General features: G+C 45.9%; 1 protein-coding gene across 3 annotated transcripts in view; it reads left to right on the top strand.

Moving 5' to 3' along the window:
- Positions 1-9,383: 9,383 nt before the first annotated feature.
- Positions 9,384-20,497, top strand: part of NFE2 (nuclear factor, erythroid 2) — a 30,035-nt gene continuing 18,921 nt past the window's right edge. Inside the window, exon 1 of one of the 3 annotated variants that reach the window (XM_073546264.1) lies at positions 9,384-9,634. The gene's annotated coding sequence lies outside the window, so the exon portion shown is untranslated. Of the gene's footprint in view, positions 9,635-16,224; positions 16,560-20,497 lie in introns of those variants that run through there. The other 2 variants (XM_073546262.1, XM_073546263.1) reach the window with 2 other exon arrangements.

Genomic DNA, 20,497 nt, shown 5'->3' with positions numbered 1-20,497 from the left:
ACTGTTATTTCTGTGCAGTGCAAGTGCAAGGATTCAATAAGCATAAGAAACGAAAATGGGAGTAACATGGAATCTGCAAGAAGGCCTGTCCCTCATTGTGAAGATGTGCCTGTACCTGTGTTTACCATAAATAACAGTCATCATGATGATTTTTTGGCTCTCTCCACACCATTGGAACACCAAATTTGAAGCTTTTTCTTTGTCCTTTGCTCCATTTTCGTAATAATTCGATACATGCTTTGCACACTATGTGTGGTGCCCAAAACTTGTCTTGGTCCCCAAGCATAACCCCAAAATAGGCAAAATACACTTTTTTTACGAAGTCTGTTATGTTTCTTCTATGTTTTGGCAGTGTATATTCACCACAAATGTAACAGAATGAGTCTGGATCGTTAAGACAACTTCTTCATGATGAGTTCATGCTTTTCACTGGAAAACAGACAACAACATAAAGTTAGTGCAAAAATCAAGCTATGAACAAACTTTTAGAACACTAATTAACACAAAACTATATTGAGAACTGCTCAGTTCAAGTACTAATCCAAAGAAATTAATGAGATGATGCGTCGCATTTACCAACAAGTGCTATAAATAAGATACCAAAAATCTCAAAAACTTGAGCCAATCTGGCAAAACTGATGACATATTCAGAATCAGCACCCCAAAAATACCCTAAATTCGATGAAATATCTTTGGCACCAAAAATGCTGTTGACCAGTGTAATAATACACTGGCCAGTAATAATACCGCATAAGTGGTGATCAAGATGTCTTGCACCTATTTAAGGGTGCAAAATATTTTCTTCTCTATACATATCTAAAGCTAAATTCAGATTTCTGCTGGTTTTCTGTGGCCAGTTTAAATTGTACTGAAGGCACTCAGAAAGGATTTATATGGCTAACCTGGCCGTACACTTCAGAGAACTAATCTACCCTAGTCCCTTTGTAAGGGGTTGGTAGTGCTATGGACAGTAGAGACAAGCTGCCCCTTTAAGAGACAGCACCCCCTTGGTTAGAGCAGTGGGACATTCTGCACTTCCCTGCTGAAAAGGCTGTTTGGTTTCATCTGCCAGACTACAGAGGGGAGGGGCTGCTTTTCTGTGTGTTGAAGAGACCCAAGATTATTGCAGGAAGCAGGTGTGCCTGCCTGAGCTGTGAGGAAAAGAACGTTTAGGCTGTGTGCACACGCTGCGGATTTTGCTGCGGTTCCGCAGTGGTTTTGGCCGCTGCGGACCCGCAGCAGTTTTTGCTGCGGTGTACAGTACAATGATTCCCTATGGGAATCAAAAACCGCAATGCAGACGGTGCGGAATTTTCCGCGTGGATTATCTGCGGTTTTCAATCTGCAGAAAGAATTGACATGTCAATTCTTTCTGCGGATTCCCCTGCGGTTTGCCATCTCCTCCATTGAGGAGATGAAAAACCGCAGGGCCAAACCGCAGAGCAATCCGCAGGTAAAACCGCAGGTCTTTTGACCTGCGGTTTCACCTGCGGATTTTAGAAAATCCGCGCGGATGAATCCGCACGTAATCCGCAGCGTGTGCACACAGCCTTAGTCTGCAACTGTGACTTTGTAAACTATTCTGGGGATAACAAGATGGCTTTCCTGTCTTGCCGTGAGAAGCCACGAAGAAAGGGCAATAAAGGAACCCAGAGGAGGAATCCATCATTCCTAGGAGCGTCATTGAACTTGCACACAAGGAGAACAGAGCTTCCAGGAAGAAGTGTGCACCATCATGCAAAGCTTCAGGGGCCCCCGGGAATGGACTGAGATACCAACTACTGTGAGTGTTAACCCCGTGTGTGCACATGTTTAGGGCTTAGGATAGGCTGCAATAGACAGAGCACGGAAGCCGTGCGGCCGAAGTAGCAGCGGCCAGATAGATTATAGTTAGAGTAGCAGCATACTGTACTTTATTGTATTGTTTTGCCTTTTGCAAAATACACTGTTCTGTAATAGTTGGTGAACTGTGCCATTTGTATGGCCCAGCTAGAGAATATCACTTTTGTAAATTGTTTTATGTCATTGCATACCCGTGTTTACACTTTCCTAACACTGCATTCCTTGCCCGTAAATAAATTAACCCTTTGTTGCTTGCACCTCATCTTGTGTACCGTAGTCTCCCTGCATTGTGGTGGTCCCCCGGCCATCACAGCACCTTCATACACATGTACATTTAGCTCCCAGAACATACATGCAGTCTCAGTATGGTGAAGAGATAAAAACCACTGTCAGAAAGCTTTGGATGTATCTTCTTACCCTTAGGCTGAGTTCACACGTGGCGTTATTTTTGCGTTTCCGCGGCGGTTTTAACCGCGCGATTTTGCCGCGAAAACGCGAAAAATAAGCATCCCATGCATTCCTATGGGATTCCGCAATGCTGTACTAATGCTGCGGTTTTTACCGCGGCGGAATCGCTTCGCGGTAAAAACCGCAGCATGCTCATTAATTTGCGGAATCGTGGCGATCCCGCACCCATAGGAATGCATTGTTCCGCTTACTTCCCGCATGTGGCTGTGCACACCATGCGGAAAGTAAGCAGAACATTTGCGGATGGTACCCACGGTCCGGAGGAGAGGAGACTGTCCTCCGGGCTGTGGGTACCATATCCCTGTAAAAAATAGAATTTAAAAATAAAAAATATTGTTATTCTCACCCTCCGACGTCCCGCGCAGCCTTCCCGCTTCTCTTCACGCTCTCGTTCCCAGTAGTCCTTTGCGAAAATGCCCGCGATGGCGTCCGTTCTCGCGGGATCGCGAAGTCTCGCGGTCATTCGCGCGACGTCATCGCGAATTACCGCGAGACGTCGCGATCCCGCGAGAACTGACGTCATCGCGGGCATTTTCGCAAAGGATTACTGGGAACGGATGCGCGGGACGTCGGAGGGTGAGAATAACACCATTTTTTATTTTTTTTTTACATTCTATCTTTTACTATTGATGCCGCATAGGCGGCCTCAGTAGTAAAAAGTTGGTCACACTTGTCAAACACTATGTTTGACGAGTGTGACCAACCTGTCAATCAGTTCTCCAAGCGATGCTACAGATCGCATGGAGAACGCTAGCATTTTGCAAGCTAAATACGCTTGCAAAATGCTAGTTTTTCCGCGGGAAAATCGCGGGAATTTAAAATGCGATTTTCCCGCGGACTGGAATTCCGGAATTCTCGCGGTAATTTCCGCGAGAGTTCCGGTACGTGTGCACTTAGCCTTACAAGGATTTTCCCACAATCAACATTTATTATTTATCCAAAGAATACACAAAACTGTATAATCGTTGGGGGGAAGATTTTCAAAATGGAGACCCAAAGTCTCCCATATGAATGCGATAGTGAGCATGTAAGACCAACACTCCTAGAAACAGTTAATGGAGCATTGGTCACACATAATCACTTGTCTGAATGGATCAGTAGTGAATATTGGGCACCATCATGCACATTAGATAGTCTTCTGGTCCTTGCAAAATAGGACGTTTCAGCCAACATTCATTTAGAGATCCAAGATTCTGTTCTCATCGCTTAAAAGGTATAAAATGTGTTCATTAAAGGGGAATTTCGTTAGGTGGAAGCTATTATCTTTTCACAGCATAAGTGATAACTTGTAGATCAGTGGATGCCTGATTGTAGGTGCCCCACTGAACATGCTGTATTATACTTAATACAGCAGGGTGGCAATGTACATGCTCGATCACCATTCTTTCTCTATGTGAACGATGAAGTGCTGCACTTGGTTTCTTCGGCAGTTCCTTACAAACTGAAAGGAGAGGTGGTCAAGCATACGGAATGCTATTCCATTCTAACAGGGATAAAAGTGGCCCTTTCTCTCAGTCAGTGCGGGCCCCAGTGGTTATACCCTGCTGGTCTTTAAGGTATCATCTATCTTATGGATTGATGATGACATCTGCCTACTGGAATATCCCTTTAACATTAGAAATCTTACTGTAAAAAAGCATGTTATACATTTGGATTGGTTTAAATTGCCACTGAGTTTAGTTTCCATGATCATGCTGTAGAACAGCTACATGTGGCTTTCAGGCCCATGTTTTGAGACTCTCCGCTGTCTGCCAGCTTGGTGCATTGGCACAAGGTCTAGCAATCAGCTCTGAAGAGCAGCTTTCTAAATGGTGACTTTTGTGTGTAGCCCTGCACTGAAGAGCACACCTGGATGTGCATTTACTTTCTTTGCGGGTTAAGAAATAATTTAAGTATTGGTGGGAGTGCTTTATGAGAGAATACTGAATGGGGGTATTGTGGGAACCCCTGGATCTTGGTATACTGTCTCAGCCTGAGCTGGATGTGGTTCGTGACCTCTCTCAGAGCTGGATGTGGTTCGCGGGACCGCCATCAGGACATTACTGCCCTGACTGGCGTATGGGGCCCAATCAGCAGAGGGGGCCCGCATCGGTCCCCGTCACTTCTACCCATCGGGCCCCACTGCCCTGCCCTCAGTGGCAGGATTCTGCCGACCAAGTAACTGAACCTGTTTCCAGGATGCAGGTTCAGTTACTCTATTGCCGTGCGGACCCGCATGGCAATAGTTAAAGCCGCTAGCCAATCGGAGGCTGGCTGATGACTTCAGATTGCACGTCACCGGCGTCTGACGTCATTGTCAGTCGCCGGCGAGTGTGCACTTTCAGGTTGGGGTGAAGATTGCTCGCCGTTGGAGCGCGGCAAGGTAAGGAGAAAGGTGTTTTTTGTTTTTTTAATTACTATTGAAAGTGGCAAGCCAGCAGGATGGAGACGGGGCAAGATTGCATTGGAGACATTGGCGGCAGGATTGGAGACACTGGGGGCAGGATTGGAGACACAGGGGGCATGATTAGCGACACGGGGCATGATTGGAGACAAGGGGCATGATTGGAGACACAGGGCATGACTGGATACAGATGGGGCAGGATGAAAGACATGGAACAGGATTGCCGACACAGGGGGCAGAATGGAGCCACAGGGGGCAGGATGAAAGACATGGGGAAGGATTGCAGACACAGGAGGCAGGATGAAAGACACAAGGGGCATGATTGGAGACACTAGGGGCATGATTGGAGACACTGGGGGCATGACTGGAGACACGGGTGCAGGATTGGAGACATGGGTGCAGGAATGGAGACACAGGTGCAGGATTGGAGACACGGGGGCAGGATTGGAGACACAGGGGGCAGGATTGGAGACATGAGGGCAGGATGAAAGACATTGGGGCAGGATTGGAGACATGGGGCAGGATGGAGACATGGTGCGGGATGGAGACAGATGGGGCAGGATCATGGGGCAAGATTGGAGACACGGGGACAGGATTGGAGACATGGGGGCAGGATGAGAGACATGGGGGCAGGATTGGAGACACAGGGAGCAGGATGGAGACATGGTGCGGGATGGAGAAAGATGGGGCAGGATCATGGAGCAGGATTGGAGACATGGGAGCAGGATGAAAGCCATGGGAGCAACATTGGAGACACAGGGGGCAGGATTGGAGACAGATGGGGCAGGGCTGGAGACAGATGGGGCAAGATTGGAGACAGATGGGGCAAGATTGGAGACAGATGGGGCAGGATTGGAGACAGATGCGGCAGGATGGAGACAGATGGGGCAGGATCATGGGGTAGGATGGAGACAGATGGGGCAGGATGGAGACTGATCATGCAAGATCATGGGGCAGGATGAATACAATGAACACAGATGGGGCAGGATGGGGAGATGGGGAGATCATATGGGGCAGAATAGATACTCATGAGGGCAGGATGGGAGAACATATGGCTGAAGCCAGGAATGAGACACACGGGGGGTCAGGATGGGGGATATTACCACCATAGGGGCTAATAAGGGATATTATTATTGCAGTGATGTATTTATTTTATTTTTTGAGTATACTGTTTTAAATGGTGAGGTGGTCCTGTTACTGTGAAGAGTGATACTATGTTGCCTTTTTTTCTTCATGTGGTGTAATGTAGAAGTTGGGAAAAAAATAAGTAATGTGTTCTGCAAGGGGAGCTCTAGATAACTGTGTTATTTCCTGCAGAGATGAGGCCTGGCTGGAAGAAGTGATGGCGGTCTGTGCTGGATGAAAGATGAAAAGCGAAAATGAAGGACTTCACCTAGAGATGTCACTGGTGAGTCAGTGTGTTACCTGTACACTGACACTATACACTGTATACTATATACAGAGGTCCTGTGTATAATGTCACCAGTGATCACTGTATTACCTATACATTATATTCAGCGTCCTGTGTATAATGTCATTGATCACTGTATTACCTGTACACAGACACTGCATACTAAGTACAGATCTCCTGTGTATAATGGCACTTATGGTGATAGTATTGTGTTTTTTTTATTACTGATCAGTATTGCAGTATTCAGTCACTATGTGGTGGTAATATGTGGTCTGGACATGGTGTGGCGGTATTTGTTCCTTGTATGTGATATAATTTGGTCACTGTGGTGGTAATATGTGGTCTGGACATGGTGTGACGGTATTTGTTCCTTGTATGTGGTATTATAGGTCACTATGTGGTGGTAATTTTGTGTCTGGTCATGGTGCGGTATTTGTCCCTTGTATGTAATATTATTGGTCATTTTAAAAATTGAAAAATAAATAAAGATACAGTGGGGCAAAAAAGTATTTAGTCAGTCAGCAATAGTGCAAGTTCCACCACTTAAAAAGATGAGAGGCGTCTGTAATTTACATCATAGGTAGACCTCAACTATGGGAGACAAACTGAGAAAAAAAAATCCAGAAAATCATATTGTCTGTTTTTTTTTAATTTTATTTGCATATTATGGTGGAAAATAAGTATTTGGTCAGAAACAAAATTTCATCTCAATACTTTGTGATATATCCTTTGTTGGCAATGACAGAGGTCAAACGTTTTCTGTAAGTCTTCACAAGGTTGCCACACACTGTTGTTGGTATGTTGGCCCATTCCTCCATGCAGATCTCCTCTAGAGCAGTGATGTTTTTGGCTTTTCGCTTGGCAACACAGACTTTCAACTCCCTCCAAAGGTTTTCTATAGGGTTGAGATCTGGAGACTGGCTAGGCCACTCCAGGACCTTGAAATGCTTCTTACGAAGCCACTCCTTCGTTGCCCTGGCGGTGTGCTTTGGATCATTGTCATGTTGAAAGACCCAGCCACGTTTCATCTTCAATGCCCTTGCTGATGGAAGGAGGTTTGCACTCAAAATCTCACGATACATGGCCCCATTCATTCTTTCATGTACCCGGATCAGTCGTCCTGGCCCCTTTGCAGAGAAACAGCCCCAAAGCATGATGTTTCCACCACCATGCTTTACAGTAGGTATGGTGTTTGATGGATGCAACTCAGTATTCTTTTTCCTCCAAACACGACAAGTTGTGTTTCTACCAAACAGTTCCAGTTTGGTTTCATCAGACCATAGGACATTCTCCCAAAACTCCTCTGGATCATCCAAATGCTCTCTAGCAAACTTCAGACGGGCCCGGACATGTACAGGCTTAAGCAGTGGGACACGTCTGGCACTGCAGGATCTGAGTCCATGGTGGCGTAGTGTGTTACTTATGGTAGGCCTTGTTACATTGGTCCCAGCTCTCTGCAGTTCATTCACTAGGTCCCCCCGCGTGGTTCTGGGATTTTTGCTCACCGTTCTTGTGATCATTCTGACCCCACGGGGTGGGATTTTGCGTGGAGCACCAGATCGAGGGAGATTATCAGTGGTCTTGTATGTCTTCCATTTTCTAATTATTGCTCCCACAGTTGATTTCTTCACCCCAAGCTGGTTGGCTATTGCAGATTCAGTCTTCCCAGCCTGGTGCAGATCTACAATTTTGTTTCTGGTGTCCTTTGACAGCTCTTTGGTCTTCACCATAGTGGAGTTTGGAGTCAGACTGTTTGAGGGTGTGCACAGGTGTCTTTTTATACTGATAACAAGTTTAAACAGGTGCCATTACTACAGGTAATGAGTGGAGGAAAGAGGAGACTCTTAAAGAAGAAGTTACAGGTCTGTGAGAGCCAGAAATCTTGATTGCTTGTTTCTGACCAAATACTTATTTTCCACCATAATATGCAAATAAAATGAAAAAAAAAACAGACAATGTGATTTTCTGGATTTTTTTTTCTCAGTTTGTCTCCCATAGTTGAGGTCTACCTATGATGTAAATTACAGACGCCTCTCATCTTTTTAAGTGGTGGAACTTGCACTATTGCTGACTGACTAAATACTTTTTTGCCCCACTGTATACCTAAATTGTAGTGCATATTTTAATAAGTATTTCATAGGTTACAGTAGAGTAGAGCTCGGCCAAAAGTGTCTACCGTGTTGTGGCGGCCTAAAAAATCTTTTTGCTAAAACAAAAGCTGCCAGCTATATGTGTGATCTGGTGATGGGAACTGTTAATGTGTGATTGGTGAGAAGTGGAGTTTTTCCAAGAGAGAGTGGTGGGGCTGTGAACAGTTTGAGCGGTGGAGGCGGGGCTGGGGTGGAGCCTGGGTGGAGTCTCAAGGGGGCCCCAAAAATTTTGCTAGTATGGGGCCCCAAAATTCATAGTGGCAGCCTTGGTGGTTTGTGACCCTCTCTCAGAGCTGAATGTGGTTTGTGACCCTCTCTCAGAGCTAGATGTGGTTCGTGAGCCTCTCTCAGAGCTGAATGTGGTCCGTGACCCTCTCTCAGAGAAGGATGTGGTTCGTGACCCTGTCTCAGAGCTAGATGTGGTTTGTGACCTTTTCTGAGCTGGATGTGGTTTGTGACCCTCTCTCAGTGCTGGATGTGGTTCGTGACCCTCTCTCAGAGCTAGATGTGGTTTGTGACCCCCTCTCAGAGCTGGATGTGGTCCGTGACCCTTTGTCAGAGCTGGATTTGGTTCGTGACCCTTTCTCAGAGCTGGATGCAGTTTGTGACCCTCTCTCAGAGCTGGATGTGGTTTGTGACCCTCTAACAGAGCTGGATGTGGCTCTCAAGGTCAGTAAGGTTTGGGACCACTGCTGTAGAATAACATTGAAATATAACTCTTATCCATCACTATTTAGTGTAACCTATAAGCACAATGCCTTAATATCAGTCAAATAAAGTTAATAATTTTAAGCATTTCTGTTGCTATGAACTACATAGAAGAGGTAACATACAAGTTGTTTTTTATCTGACTTTAACAACTGTCCCTAATCTTTACCCATGGCCCTCAGTTACAGCAAAGAAGGTGGCTGCGATCAGGAGGGTGGGGAAAAGAGGGTGGGGAGAGGATGCCACTGTCTCAAGTTTGTGGTTTAGCAGCAGCAAGTGTGGATAAACAGGGTAGACTATATGCCGAGGCCACTTCCAGTGATAGGACAGGATGGGGACTAGAAGGTAAGAAAAGGCGTACGGCAATGTGAGGGGGCACAAGTGACAGAGACTGAGACGTGAGGCTGTGACTATTGGGTTTAGTGTTAGATGACAGGTCTTCAGACTCAGGTTATTAAAATTAGTAAGAAAAGAGTGAAGAACCGATGGGATGGGACAGGAGAACCTCAAATGGCCAAATGTAATAGACAGCTCAGAGGAGTAGACCTTACTGAAGGCAGCTGACTGATGAGATCCGCTTCAGATCAAGAAACATCATAATTATCTATCAACAGGTTGGACTCCACCAAATTCCACATCAAACTATGAATGGTCAAGTAAGGAGAACTTCAGGTAAGACCAAGGCGTTAGCACATTGTGTTTTCTTGAATCTGGCCATTGAAAGACCAAACAGTTGGTAAAGCAATAATGCAAAACACGGTGGCATTAGTACAGCCTTAAACTGGCAAGAGGTTTGTGCCCACCATACACTTCTTCAAGTGATTTAAGTGGTTTGGTGCACCCCCTGTGTAAGTCACAAGATCCATAGTCATCTTGATGTCTGATTATTTTTCTGTTGATATTAGCATAATTGCATAAATTACCCTAATACTCAAAATGCAGAAAGGCTAAGTTCACATGAGCATACTTTATACAAAAATTGTGTCACTTTCATCCAGAGATAAAGGTGTTTTTTTCATTTGTACTGTCACCCATATAGCTCCTGTTTTTACACATCAGCAGTGACTTAAGTGTACAAGACCAAAAAAGTTTCTTATGTTAATAATAGTATTTATAAAAATCGTATGCTCTATGGCTGATCCTTATAGCATCTGATTATTTTTGTGCACTCATAGACTTGAACGGCCAAGTCTCATCCAAAATACGAAGAAACTAATGCATGCTGCAGTTTTTTTCACATGACTTTTGGTCTGTGGAAAAAAAAAGCAAAAGACCTCAACGTGCCTACTAATTACAATTGGTCCAAGTGCTGTCTGTGTCAGTTTTTTCCATGGACAACACTCGGGTAGAATATATGATCATGTGAATGTAGCCAAAGAATGAAGGACAGCTTACTCCCACATTTCCACAGTAATCCATTACTTGCTGGTACAGTAGTTCTGACACTTTCAAAACAAGAGGAGCAGGTGCTATGTGATGACATTTGCATGACTTTCTTCAAGTTTTGATTGTTCCAAAAGATCTAGTCTTGGTTTACACCTATGCTACAGGGCAATATGGGAAGACATGGCGGTATTCCAGATCTGTCGTATTTAAGATCTCAACAGCATCTCATAGACCAGTGATGGCAAACCTTTCTGAGACCGAGTGCCCAAACTGCAACCTAAAACCCAATTATTTATGACGAAGTGCCAATGCCCCATCATGATCCCCTTCATGTAGAAATATGCCCCATCATGATCCCCTTCATGCAGAAATATGCACCATCATGATCCCATTCATGCAGAAATATGCCCCATCATGATCACATTCATGCAGAAATATGCCCCATCATGATCCCATTTATGCAGAAATATGCCCCATCATGATCCCCTTCATGCAGAAATATGCCCCATCATTATCCCATTCATGCAGAAATATGCCCCATCATGATCCCATTCATGCAGAAATATGCCCCATCATGATCCCATTCATGCAGAAATATGCCCCATCATGATCCCCTTCATGCAGAAATATGCCCCATCATGATCCCATTCATGCAGAAATATGCCCCACCATGATCCCCTACATGCAGAAATATGCCCCATAATGATCGCCTTCATGCAGAAATATGCCCCATCATGATCTCCTTCATGCAGAAATATGCCCAATCATGATCCCCTTCTTGTAGCAATATGCCCCATCATTGTCCCTTTCTTATAGTAATATGCCCCATCATGATCTCCTTCTTGTAGTAATATGCCCCATCATGATCCCCTTCTTTTAGTAATATGCCCCATCATGATCCTATTCATGTAGAATTGCCCCATTATGATCCCCTTCATGCAGAAATATGCCCCATCATGATCCCCTTCATGTAGAAATTGCCCATTCCACCACCTCCATCATTTCCTCCTCCCCATCACTGCCCTGTCCCCCACTCCCATCATTGGCCCTCTCCCCATCACTCCCATCATTGGCCCTCTCTCCATCATTTGCCCTCTCCTCATCACTCCCATCATTGGCCCTCTCCCCATTATTGGTCCTCTCCCCATCACCCCCATCATTGGCCCTCTCCCCATCATTGGCCCTCTCCCCATCACTCCCATCATTGGTCCTCTCCCCATCACAATCATCATTGGCCCTCTACCCATTATTGGCCCTCTCCCCATCACTCCCATCATTGGCCCTCTCCCTATCATTGGTCTTCTCCCCATCACTCCCATCATTGGCCCTCTCCCCATCATTGGCCCTCTACCCATCACGCCCATCATTGACCCTCTCCCCATCATTGGTCCTCTCATCATCACTCCCATCATTGGCTCTCTCCCCATCATTGGCCCTCTCCCTATCAATCCCATCATTGGCCCTCTCCATCATTGGCCCTCTCCATCATTGGCCCTCTCCCCATCATTGGCCCTCTCCTCATCATTGGTCCTCTCCCCATCATTCCCATCATTGGCTCTCTCCCCATCATTGGTCCTCTCCCCATCAATCCCATCATTGGCCCTCTCCCCATCATTGGCCCTCTCCCCATCATTGGCCCTCTCCCCATCACTCTCGTCATTGGCCCTCTCCCCATCATTGGCACTCTCCCCATCACTCCCATCATTGACCCTCTACCCATCATTAGCCCTCTTCCCATCACTCCCATCATTGACCCTCTCCCCATCATTGGCCCTCTCCCCATCATTGGTCCTCTCCCCATCACTCCCATCATTGGCCCTCTCCCCATCACTCCCATCATTGACCCTCTCCCCATCATTGGCCCTCTCCCCATCATTGGCCATCTCCTCATCACTCCCATAATTGGCCCTCTCCCCATCACTCCCATCATTGGCCCTCTCCCCATCATTGGCCCTCTCCCCATCATTCCCATCATTGGCCCTCTCCCCATCATTGGCCCTCTCCCCATCATTGACACACTGTCATGATCCATGCTGGATCATGACAGATAAAATGCACTAGTAACCTTTTTTTTTTCCTTAAGCTGTGGTGCTTAAGTTTGGTTTTGCCCCTGGTGGCCATTAGGGTCTCTGCCGTCTCTCTACAATCGTCCCCTTCCTCTCCCGTGAGACCAGCAGAGGGGCTGCAGGAGAGCACGGGCAAGGCTCAACCCTCACCATTGGCCAACCCTGAGAGGCACAGACCTCGTAATAGGAGGGGTTGGAGGGTGGTGTTTCCCTTGGTGAATTGCGGGGGTGTGAGTGTGGTGACACAGGGGGACGCCTCTGTTGTCAGTTCAAGAAAGAGTTCACCCTATTTTGACAAACGAATGTGTGGCAATAAACGTTCAGGTCCGGACCTGTGTGTGAACGAGCATGTATGGGTGGCCACCAAAAACATCCAGTGGAAGTGTGTTGCGGGGGTCTGGAATTCTCAGGTGATCGGGCCGTATTTGGTGTCGGCTATCCAGGGCTCGGAGATTTACCAGCTGGAGTTAACCACATACTTGCCCATACACCTCTCGTTCCCCAGATCGGTGCTTTGGAGATGGGTGTTGCCTCCGGAACATACATTGCCAATGCCAGCGGTGCTCGTTTGTCATAAACCTGAAGTAGTTGCTGGGGTGAACTCTGGACCTGGGCGTCCCCGCTGTAGGTGGTTCCCTGATGAGGAGCGGTCTTGAGGGTCCAGAGGCCCTTCATTAAGGGGAGGGTACTGTCATGATCCATGCTGGATCATGACCGATAAAATGCACCAGTAACCTTTTTTTTCCTTAAGCTGTGGTGCTTAAGTTTAGTTTTGCCCCCGGTGGCCATTAGGGTCATTGCACAGTGGTGTCTTTTGTTCTAGTTTGCCCCCGGTGGTGGTTAGCGTTATTACACGGGAATCACTAACAGGTGTGATTGCTCTGGCTTTGCTATAAAAGAGTGCCAGGTGTTGCAATCACTGTTGGTGATAGTGTTCATTTCCAACCATCCTTGGTGGAGAAAGGAGCTAGAGAGAGAGTTCCTTGCAGCACAGTCAAAGTCCTGGTGTGAAAGGAGTCACAGGGGATTTCCTTGCTGCTCTGACAGAGCTTGGTGGCAGCTATTCAGGAGGAAAGCTGCATTCTGGTGGTGGACTCTGTTGCTGGGAGCAAGAGCAACAGAGCAAAGCTAAGTGGTGTTTCCATTTGCATTTTTCCCTGGTGTGTATTAGTACAGCGGTGGGGCCAGTGCCTGCACCAAACAGCTCCCTAGCAAGGGATAGGTGTAGGGTGTGCTAGGGGTCACAGGTTCCGGCTCGGTGACAGGTGAGGAGCCTGTATAGGGAACGTTAGGAGAGTTAGGGACACTGACTCAGGGGAGTGCAGGAGGTCTCCATGTCCCCGTTCCCTATCGCAGGGCCCACCATTGTAACTGTTTCCCCTTCCCCCGGGTCTTGTTGTTTTAGTTACCGGCCTGTGGGTCGTGTCACACAGGACAGTTACACGTGCCGTGTCTTGTTGTTTCAGTTACCGGCCTGCGGGTTGTGTCACACAGGATGGGTCCACGTGACACACACACCACAGCAGCTTCACTGGCACAGCTGCCACACTCACCTCTCCACGCGCCGGCAGCTTCCTTCCTCTCACTTCCTCTCACACATTGAGCAGCGCGGCAGGATGACATCATCATTCAGCTCCGCGGCCGCACCGCTCAATGTGTGTGAGGCAGGAAGCTGCAGCTCCTGAAGGATGAGGCGTTTTCGTGCGTGCCAGCTGAGAGGGCTCTGCGTGCCCTCTCTGGCACGCGTGCCATAGGTTCGCCATCAGTGTCATAGACCCTATAGCCTTATAATGCAGATGTGAGCATAGCCTTATAATATAGATGTGAGCATAGTCTTATAATACAGATATGAGCATAGCCTTATAATACAGATGTGAGCATCTCTCACTGAATGTGTGTGTGTGTGTGTGTGTATCACCAACCAATCACGAAGCATCTTTCATTTCAACACAGCTGTTCAAAAGAAGCTGAGCTGTGATTGGTTGCTATGAGCAAGTTTTCCCACTTGACAACACCTCAGCAGACACTGACATGGTGGGAGAAATCTAGCATCCAGGGGAACATAAGCTCCCAGCCATTGTCTGCCCCCCAAAAAGGAGCACATAGCACATGACAGAAATGAATCCCCCTTCCTATGCCCATATAGACATCACACATCCTCCATCATATAGGCACATCTTCCCTCTTAAAGGGGGATCATTGGTATGGAAGTCAGAGCAAATCCATCCAGCGCTTTGGTTTTAACCCCAGGCCTCTCTTAAAGGGATCTCCGGTATGGAAGTTCCACTCAGCTCTGTGGTTCTGACCCCAGTTTCTCTTAAAGGGATCATTGATATGGAATTTAGGGCAAATCCACTCTGCGCTTTGGTACTGACCCCAGGCCTTTCTTAAAGGGATCTCCAGTATGGAAGTCAGGGCAATTACCTTCAAATGCTCTGGTACGGACCCCAGGCTCTCTTAAAGGGATGTCCTGTATGGAAGTTAGGGCAAATCCCTCAGCGCTCTGATTCTGACCACAGGGTTCTATTAAAGGGATCACTGGTATGCAAGTCAGGGCAAATCCAGTCTGCGCTCTGGTTCTGATCCCAGGCTCTCTTAAAGGGATCCCCTATATGGAAGTTAGGGCAAATACACTCAACGCTCTGGTTCTGACCCAAGGCCCCTCTTAAAGGGATCCCCGGTATGGAAGTTAGGACCGTTCTACTTAGCGCTCTGGTTCTGACACTAGGCTGACGTGATGATGTGGGATATTAGGGGTAGTAGTCCGGTGGCTCTGGTTGACGGTATGATGTGGGATATTAGGGGTAGTAGTCCGGTGGCTCTGGCTGATGGGACGATGTGGGATATTAGGGGTTGTTGTCCGGTAGCTCTGGCTGACGGGATGATGTTGGATATTATAGCGAATGTGGCTATGCGGAGTGGGCGGGGCTCTACACTCAGCTTGATATATATATATATATATAATATATATATATATATAGATATAATCATTATAATTTGTTATAACTAACCATAGTTAGTTACTATGCCCGGGCAGCGCCAGGCTCTTCAGCTAGTAGCCTTATAATACAGATGTGAGCATAGCTTTATAATAAGGATGTGAGCATAGCTTTATAATGCAGATGTGAAGATAGCCTTATAATGCAGATGTGAGCATAGCTTTATAATGCAGATGTGAACATAGCCTTTAGTCTTTAATGTATTTGATTATTTCATCTAACAATAGGTTTAAGTTAAACAAAGCAATAAAATGAAAAGTACTAAATATTTAAAAAAAAAGAAAAAAAAGTCCCTTATCCCCATCTGCACAGTTTATGTTTGAGTAAATGTTCAATTTCCAGCACCATCAAGATATATTGAATAGACTTACTTTTTGTTGCTTTTACCTGGTGTCAGGCAGAGACCCCTGTTACAGCTCGGGGCGCTGTGTGTTTCCCCTAGGATACGTACGGAGGCGTAATGAGGCTATGAGGATGCATTGCGGTCATAGGCGTAGCTGGGATTGCAATGGGGAAGCAATGACCGATGTCACAGGTAGGGGTCGCTGTGTAGTCTCCTCAGGGTATGCACAGAGGTGTATGAAAGACATAGGTGTGCATGGCAGTCATGTGCGTAGCTGTGACTGCAATGCAAACTGATAATAAAAGTAAGCGTTAGACAGAGACAGAGGTAGGGAAAACCTGCTTTGGATATTGTGTTTGAAACAAATTGCAGTATGATAGTGTTGCGGTCTGTTCCATTCCCAAGACCCAGGTTTTTCATGTGGCTGAAAGCCACAGGTTTCTGTGATAAAAGCCCTCCAGGAAAGGGTTAGTGAGATCTGAGCAGGTCTGAGTGAGTCTCAGGTGTGGCAGGGCCAGAGTGAGGCCTGGCAACCCGCAGCATACACAAAGATGCAAGTCGCCCACGGTGACTGGTCTCGGATGTGGACAGTCCTGTGCCCGAAAGAAGACTGGCATCTGTAATGGTTGCAAAACAGGTGGATATGGTGCCCGGCTGCCATTCGGAGGGTATCCTGGACTGTGTACGGCCGTGTGAGTAAAGAGACTGTGATACAAGCGGTGCAAGACACCCACGGGAACTAGTCAGAGGAGGACTAACGTGCGTAGTGCCTGCAACATGTAATGCTGTGTGAAGAGTCTTGGGTACGGCACATAGACACCCACGGGAACTAGTCAGAGGAAGACTGGCATGTTTAGTGTCTGTAAAATGAAGGATGCCATATAATATATTCTGCAAATGGTGAAATGGATACTAGTTATTCACACTGAAGTTATATGCACTTGTGTGGATTGGACTTTTAATACTGTGAGGAAACACATTAAAGAGACTTTTGTGTTTGAACTTTGTGGGTCACTGCCTCTTCACTGAATACGGTACTATCGCTGTCTTACACTGGACATTACCTGCTGGAATGGCAACAAGTGTATGGGTGATATTATACCCGGCATTCAGAGGGGAGAGAAAATTGTGCTGCTGGTTTATGCTGAATCTGGCCATAATAAAAATTACAGTTACTTAATGGGTTGTTCCCAGCATTTGAAATGATCTCCTATTCATATGTTGTCTATGGAATTGTCGCAAATAGCTGAGTACAGCATTTTGCTTATTCCTACAGTCGCATACACAATAAATGATAGAGCCCTTTCTCGTGATTGCTGGAGGACCCATATGTTATATCCCCAGTTATCAGTAATTTATCCACTATTCTGTGGATTGAGGATAGCTTGAAACTCAGTGATAACCCTTTAAAGTGAACGTTTACCATTGAACCCCATTTTGTTTTTTTTAAATGGATGCAAAGTACATTTTTCAACACCAGTCCAAGCTGTGGTTTCCTAAAACAAAGCTTTGAATTCCCTTTTATAGACATTCTGTTCATTTACTGTTCGATACAGCGTTCATCAGCCCCCACAGACAGCTACACCGAACTGGTTTGCCCGAAATACTAACATTCTGGACAGCAGCGTTTGCCACTAGAGGGAGCTGAAGAACTGATTGTATATTGTTATAATAACGCATTATGCTCCCGCTAGTGTCACCTGCAGGGGCATGAGATGCCCATTAGGAATAACTAGACCAGACTCAAAGGCAGATTATTACCTATTTACAGGAGAGCTAATAACTTGTTGATCAGTGGGGGGTCCGACTGATGGAACCTGCACCGGTGGGTAGAATGGGGAACTTTTATACCTGTTAGAATGTAGCGTAAGTGCAGATGCTCACCTGCTACTCCAGTCATTGCCTATGGGACTGCCAAGCACTGAGCTTTTTGTAACTGTTTCATAGAGACTGAGTAGAGCAGTGTTCAAGCGCCTGACCTGTCACGCATTTCGTTACAAGGACCAACGTTCCCCATAGCTGATAGAAAAAGGTATTTTTATCGATCGGATCCCACCAATGGGACACCCACTGATCAGTAATTTATTACCTATTCTGCAGATAACTTGCTTTCACTTGCCTTTTTCTGTATCTACTGTATTTCTCTGCCATACATTGTCCCTATCACAAGCACACTTGCATCCTCCTTAGCCAAGTCTTCACAGTGTCACAATTTTGCTAGAAAGTTATGTAATAACTGAAACGCTTGTATTTCCAGTACAGACAGCATTACAATATAAACTACATTGTGTCTTATCCAACAAACCACATATAAAAGCAGTAAAGACAATAGAAAAATCAGTAACTGAACATCAATCACATGGTATAGAAGCCATTGGGTCACCGTGGTGATAGAAGCGCAGTATTGGCTTGTAGACATGTATCCTGAATGTGCGAGGATTTCGCAGGTCTTCCAACCTACTTTAGTCTAATATTCTGGTGTTATCTACTTAAGCAGTATTTTCAGAAAATGGAGAAACTTTAGCATGTGCTGGGCCAGCTACAAATACAAACTATGCAATTTCTTGAATCAGCTAGAAGCAATCCTATTATCTGAGCCATCTATGTTAGGAGTCTGATTTCTTCCTTCTCTATGATGAAATCTAGACCCTTACATGCTGCAGTCTCCTGCGTTTCATGTGCGATAGAGGAGATTGCAGAGGAGAGTGCCTTGCGGCAACTCTCTCCAGAGGCTAAGTCCTCTGTTCCCTCCACTGAGCATGCTCATGGGACGAGCTCCCATTGGAGTTCGGGAGTCACATGCTCAGGTCCTGTGTCTAATCCTATTGGCTCCTCCTGGAGCCTTGGAGACTTCCGGAAGGTCCCGTTTGGTATAAAAAGCGCGCATGGCTGTTCCGCCATGCGCTAGTATTTCATATTTGCTGCTGTATGTATGGTGATGGATGCTTGGACTGGTGACTGACTTATTAAGAAACCCCTTCCCTCTGATAATACGATTGTGTGTTTGGGTTCAGCCAGTAGCAGCGCCAGCGCGCATATACTCCATCGTACTCAGCAGCTTAGCGTCTGCATTGCGCCAGCATTATTGCAGCGCCTTGCCAGCGGCTCAGTTCTTGCCGCGCTGCAGTTGCAGCTTTGTCTGTGTCCGCGGTTGCGACGCTTCGCACCTTATTTGACGGTAGGTCTAGATGGTGTAGTCCTGCTAAGGCTACTCCTGTGACCGCAAATACCGCGACTATATCGCTGTGTGTCTGACTCTGAACAGACTCAGCGTTTAATCTGAGCTTATTTGCCTGCAGCTCTGTGAGTATAACAGAGCTTGCTTTTGTGCACTGGGTGGCGTCTAACCCTTGTGCACATTACCGCCTTGTGCTCTGCCTCTCTAGCAGCGGTTTTTCCATCCACCGTTCGGTGGACCCTGGGTGGCGAAGGCACTTTATTTTTTATTGTCTTCCGCCACTCCTAACAATCTACAGCCATCATTTGCCGACAAAGGCGCGGGCTCAGGTTGTGAGCCTGCATCACAGGCAGGGAGACAGCATATGCAAACAACATATGTCGTTAAGGGGTAACTACAACTGGACTCTCTGATATGGGTAAAGGAACTCTGATACTGAGGAGTGCTGCCTTTTTTTATATTATTGGAGGACTTTGAGTTGGGACTGGATCAACACTTACCACAGTGCTACTTGTTTTGTTTTTTTTTGTTTTTATATTTGACTACAGTGTTGTATAATATTATTATCAATCTGTGCTGCTATTGAGAGTATAATCACTAATGAAAGTATAGTGGACACATAATTACACTGTGTGCAGAAATATTAGGAAAGTATTTTGACATTCATCATTTTATGCAGATTTTTCCAGCTCCGAGCTGTATAAATTTGGAAGAAACAGATTAAGTAATGTGTATTTGTACAATAATGGGGATGAGGCCTAAGTATACAACACCCAATATCAAGGTGTGCATAATTATTAGGCAACTTATTTTCCTCAGGCAAAATGGACCAAAAAATAGATTTAAACAAATTTGAAATATAAAAAATTGTTACAGAGAGATGCAGTGCTCTTGAAATTCCTAAGATATTGGGCCGTGTTCACAGAACCATCAAAAGATTTGCTGCAAATATTAACAGGGCCGCAAAAGAGAACATTTTGAGAAAAAAGGACCCACATTAACTGCCAAAGGTTCGAAAAGAATCAAATGTGAAGCGTCCAAGAATCCATTATCCTCCAGTGCTGTCATATTCCAGAACTACAACCTCTCTGGAGACCCAGAAGTACAAGGTACTCGGTGCTCAGACGTGGTCAAAGTAAGGGAGGCTGAAACCCGACCATCCCTGACCAAGACGCATAAGTGGAAATGTCAACACCGGGGCAAGAACGTTCTGAAAACAGATTTTTCAAAGGTCTTGCGTACAGATGAAATGAGTGACTCTAGAAAGACTAGATAGATGGGCCCATAGCTGGATCAGTAATGGGCACAGACCTGCACTTTGTACGAGCAAGATGGAGGTGGGCACTGCTATGGGCTGATATTAAAAATGAGCTAGTTGGACTTCTTTGGTTTGAAGATGGAATCAAAATCAACTCCCAAATCTACTGACAGTTTTTAGAAAATACTTTCTTCACGCAGTGGTTCAGGAAAAAGTCTGCATCCTTCAAGAAAATTATGATTTTTATGCAGGACAATGCTCCATTTCACGCATCAACGTCTCCACTCCTTGGCTGCCAATAAATG

The sequence above is a fragment of the Dendrobates tinctorius genome, unplaced genomic scaffold (assembly GCF_039654945.1).
Source record: "Dendrobates tinctorius isolate UK_male_01 unplaced genomic scaffold, ASM3965494v1 ptg000145l, whole genome shotgun sequence".
Taxonomy (NCBI): domain Eukaryota; kingdom Metazoa; phylum Chordata; class Amphibia; order Anura; family Dendrobatidae; genus Dendrobates; species Dendrobates tinctorius.
This window is presented reverse-complemented; position numbering and strand designations above follow the sequence as displayed.